The sequence below is a fragment of the Apium graveolens genome, unplaced genomic scaffold (assembly GCF_009905375.1).
Source record: "Apium graveolens cultivar Ventura unplaced genomic scaffold, ASM990537v1 ctg6109, whole genome shotgun sequence".
Classification (NCBI taxonomy): domain Eukaryota; kingdom Viridiplantae; phylum Streptophyta; class Magnoliopsida; order Apiales; family Apiaceae; genus Apium; species Apium graveolens.
The window spans coordinates 68,203-73,492 of record NW_027419224.1 but is presented as its reverse complement, the minus strand read 5'-3'; the positions used below and the strand labels follow the sequence as shown (position 1 = coordinate 73,492).

At 30.6% G+C, this 5,290-nt stretch overlaps 1 long non-coding RNA gene across 1 annotated transcript; it reads right to left on the bottom strand.

Moving 5' to 3' along the window:
• Positions 1-4,214: 4,214 nt before the first annotated feature.
• LOC141703041 (uncharacterized) lies at positions 4,215-4,884 on the bottom strand. The gene is made up of 3 exons (XR_012567338.1): positions 4,757-4,884; positions 4,585-4,654; positions 4,215-4,278 (listed from the first exon to the last, which is right to left on the bottom strand). It is a non-coding gene; the product is annotated as an uncharacterized LOC141703041 (long non-coding RNA).
• Positions 4,885-5,290: the final 406 nt, after the last annotated feature.

Genomic DNA, 5,290 nt, shown 5'->3' with positions numbered 1-5,290 from the left:
GTAACAGTCATACAACCGTTATCGATATTTATAATCTGTTGTAAAATTTATAATACTGAAACAATCTTAAAGAAAAAACCGTTGTAGAATTCCCACAACGGTATTTGCTAAAAAACACTTGTGTAAAGTAACTTACCACAACATGATTTTAGAAAAAACCGTTGTCTATACTTTTACTAGTTTTTAAATTTTTTTCGGAATATTTATATGCCACCGTTTATTAATTTATACGAGTAACCGATAACTTACACCAAATTAATTTGTGTTTATTAAGATTTGAAATCATCTTTTTCATAGATTTTTGAATTCTTTTACCTATTAGTATTAGACGTTACACGAATATTAATAGCGTCAACGGATAATCACATTGATGAGGACATAACGTGTAGATTAAGTTAAAAATGTAACTCATAATATCTATTTGTTGGTTTTGTGGACTTCGTACGAACGTTAATAGCGTTAACTTACGAATATTACTCATAGTAACATAAAGCAGCACATAATTTATATACTAACTTAGAGATATAAGTCATAATAATGATATTAGAATTTAGTTGACATTATATATGAATGTTAATATTGCTACTTTTCAGATATAACTTGTTATAATATTATTCGGCGTATCATATGTGTGTTAACCTACAAATATACCTAATAATTATACTTCAAATTTACATTGTTAATTGTTCAATTCAAACAAGTGTTTTTTGAAAAAGCACATTGTACTAATCTACCTTATACAAGTATTTTTAAAATAAAACACTTGTAACAGTCAGACAACCATTATCGATATTTATAATTTGTTGTAAAATTTATAATACTGCAACAATCTTAAAGAAAAAACCGTTGTAGAATTCCAACAACCGTATTTCCTAAAAAACACTTATGTAAAGTAACTTACCACAACATGATTTTAGAAAAAACCGTTGTCTATACTTTTACTAGTTTTTAAATTTTTTTCGGAATAATTATATGCCAACGTTTATTAATTTATACGAGTAACCGATAACTTACACCAAATTAATTTGTGTTTATTAAGATTTGAAATCATCTTTTTCATAGATTTTTTGAATTCTTTTACCTATTTGGATTAGACGTTACACGAATATTAATAGCGTCAACTAGATTATCACATTGATGAGGACATAACGTGTAGATTAAGTTAAAAATATAACTCGTAATATCTATTTGTTGGTTTTGTAGACTTCATACAGACGTTAATGGCGTTAACTTACGAATATTACTCATAACAACATAAAGCAGCACATAATCTATATACTAACTTACAGATATAAGTCATAGTAACGATATCCGGATTTAGTTGACATTATATACGAATCTTAATAGTGCTACTTTTCAGATATAACTCGTTATAATATTATTCGGTGTATCATATGTGTGCTAACCTACAAATATACCTTATAATTACAACCTACTAATGACATAATACCAATAACATCGTTAATAATGTTAAATAATAAAAAAATAAAACTTTTCTTGCATGACATTATAAGAAAAATCCGGTAAAAGTAAAATTAACAAGAAAATTAGAATTTTAAATATTTAAAAGTTGATTCAGTAGACAATGGTTTATCTTTCCAAAAATTAAAATTAAAATTAGGGTTTAGGTGATCTAACGTGACAAATAACAAATATACATCTATAAAATAATTCTTTAGACTATGTAAGTCTATAATGCCAATGAATACTTATATTCGTGATGTTCATGAATAATTAAAAAATAAAAATTTAACTTCTACAATTTTTTAACAAAAATCTATTAAAAATATTATTTTCTTAAACGAAATTCTTTCCAGAATTTTATAAAATATTATTTTGACAATCAAATCGTATGAAAAAAATAATATTGATGTGAAAAACACAATTAAAACTTTGTATCCCACCAATCTTAATATTTTTTTCCCATTTCTTTTAATTTTGTCTCCCGCTCCCATTTTCATTCCCCCTTCAATCATTTTCATTTCCCCCTTTACAAATTTGGGGAAAACATCCCACCTTCTCTCAATCTCTCACTCGATATATACACCCACCTGTGAGCTTCTCTTCTCTCTCTCTCACTAGTTTTAATTAGGGTTTGAAACATATTTTGATTCAAAAAGTTCTTGTTCAAATAGATTTCAGGAGTTTAGTTAAAGGGATTTTAGGTTTAAGTAATTTGGAAAAAATATATTTGGGTTCAAGCAACTACGGCTTACAATATTTCTTGGGGTTCAATTATGAGGTATAGTATCCATTACCTTTCTGTGTAAATTGATTTATATGTTTGTATATTTCATTTTATTTTTTGTAATTGTGTATTCCCTTTTCCTTTCTCTCATGGGATCCACCTTTAAAATTTGGAGGTCGTAGAATTTTGTGAAAAAATCGGTGATGGTACGGTTAAACCTCACTTTTAGACTCTCTAATTCTTCACTTTTTGTAGCATTACGCTCAATTACGCTCAATTACCGATAATTTGAGATTTTTAAATCACTACAAGAAAAACATGATCCTACAACCGTTTTTCACCGTTGTTTGATGTCAAAATTTTTGGTCGTCTATTGAGGAGCCGTGTGATTTCGATCAGACAACAGTGCATCGAACCATTACTAGAAGCTACAGACACAACAGGTTCATAACTGTTACCGAAACTGTCATTCAACAACAGGTTGTATAAAAGACTGTATTGTTGGAACAGTTTACCTGCAACGGTTTTCCTCAAGAAGACAACGGTGTATTACTGTCAACTAAGAGTGCAAAATTTCTATATATTATTTGTCAAACAACGGGTAGTTTGTTGATTGTTGTTTGAAAGGCTAACCACAATAGGTTTAGGACAATACAGTTATGTTATGATGTCTTAGACAACACCTTGAGCCAGAGTATTGTAAGGAAGTCTTTCAAACATCGGTTTGTGAAATGTATTTCCAATAATGAGTTGTGGTTAACGGCCATTTTAAAGCTCTTTAGACCACATTTTTTGTTTAACTCCTATTGTAGTGCACCCCTTGAGACAACAGCGTCGTATATAATGTTGTTTGAAAGGCTAACCACAACAGTTTTAGGTTAATACTGTTATTTTATGCTGTCTTATACAACAGTTTTAGGTAAATATTGTAAGGAGCTATTTCAAACAATGGTTTGTGATAGTATTTTAATACTAAGTTATGTTAACTGCCATCTTAATGCTCTTTAGACCACATTTTTTGTTTAAAGCATATTGTAGTGTTATCCTTGAGATAACACCATCGTATATTTTGTCGTTATGTGAACATGATAGACACAATATTACCATGTTTTAAAGTGTTGTGAATAGAGCTTTAGTCAACTGTTAAAACAATGTTACAGTGTTGTTCCAATTAGTTTGGTACAATGGCTGTTTTTGATTGAGAACACAATCATCTGTTGCATATAAAATTTTGCATATAAAATCCTGATTTCATCCAAACCACCTGTTTTCTAAAAACTAAATCCCAAAAATGAATCCACCAAAAATGAATCCACCAAACGAACAAACCGAGAACTAACTACCAATCACAAAAAAATCAAAATCCACCAAACCAACAAACCTAGAACTAGCTAGAACAAGAACAAGCCAATATATATAAATTCACCAAACCAACAAACTTAGAACTAGCTAGAACAAGAACAAGCCAATATATATAAATCCACCAAACACATATCAATCCAACAATCCTAGAACAAGCCAATATATATATATATATCCACCAAACATCTAATATAAATCCACCAAACACAACCAATCCAACAATCCTACAACACTAGAACAAGAACCGGGCAATATATATAGATTGAGCACAATATATATAGATTGACCATGCAATCTACTAATAGATTGAGACAAATCTATCAATCTACCGACAATTCTGTTTGGATTGGACCAAAAAGTGCATCACCATGACCAACTGCATAATTTAAAGTTCAAATCCGACTACTAGTTCAAACAAAAGACCACAAATTTGGAACCTAGATTGCATGGCGTTTCATGAAATATTTTGCAAAATCACAGCGGATCTCGTTAATGTCATCATCAGTGTAAACCAAGTTTGATCTGCGCATCCACTGAAAAATAACCCAAAATTTTACATAAGTCATACAATTAAGTACTGTACGAGTAAGAGTATAAGTCAATGGGAAAACCCAAAGTGAAAATCTCACCTTAGCAGCAAACTCAAGTTCTTTGTCCTGAACAATCTCCTTCATATAGCGCATCACAAACAGGCCACAATCCTTGGTTCCTGACTGCACTGGAACTCCCTGGATTAATTAAAAATGCATTACAAAAGCTGTGAATTGGAGAGAAAGAAGCTCTTGTATGTATATTGCAGAGAGATAACTATACAAAACAGATTTGGTGAATGTAAAAAATAGGTCTCTAAACTATGAGTGCAGTAGTGTTTATATACAAGCATTAATCTAACTAACTTCTATCCTTAACAACTAACTGAGATGTAACAAATAATTATTTAATTACAATATCAACTAACTGAGATGTAAGAAATAATTATTTAATTACAATATCCTTAATAGCATAGAAAAAATATGATGAGAATTGATTATTACCGCCATGTTCTCCCACAAAATTTTCTTCTTGACAACCTTGTTGAGATCCTCTTTGTAAATTTTAATGGCACTACAACCAAAATAATACCAGCAAAACCATTAAGCAACTGAAAAATGCGTGGTTTATCAAAGTTCAAGACTCCATACAGATATTTTAGAAGCTGAATCTTACTTGTCGACAACATCCAGCCATTCCACATTAGCGATTCGACGTTTTAGAGGGTCCATGTGGTAGACAACCTCTGCCTCAGGATTTGCAACAGTTAAATTCCAATGGTTCCTACACAAACATGAATGAATTGAAGCCTTGTCATAAAAATTGAAACTTAGAAGATCCAAAAAAAAATCAATTTAAAAAGGCATGTGATCCTGTTTAGCTAAAACATTATATGAGAATGTCTAACTAGCTAGCTCTTGGATTAAAACTTACACGTCATTGTAAGGCATAAGAAAGTATTGCCCTTTCTTAGCATTCTTAAATCGTGCAGCGAGTGCACGCGACCTCTGCCCTGCATTACCACAGCCAATGGCACCAATTATGGTGGGATCTACGAACTTGATCATGTTGGTCATCTTATTTTTTTTGACGTATTCGTTTATGGAGCTACATATAAAAATATGAGAGATTAAAAAAAAATCGTTTCTGGAGCCACAGACTAACTATGAGATATTAAAAAAAAAATTGTGGAGAAACTTACTGAATAAA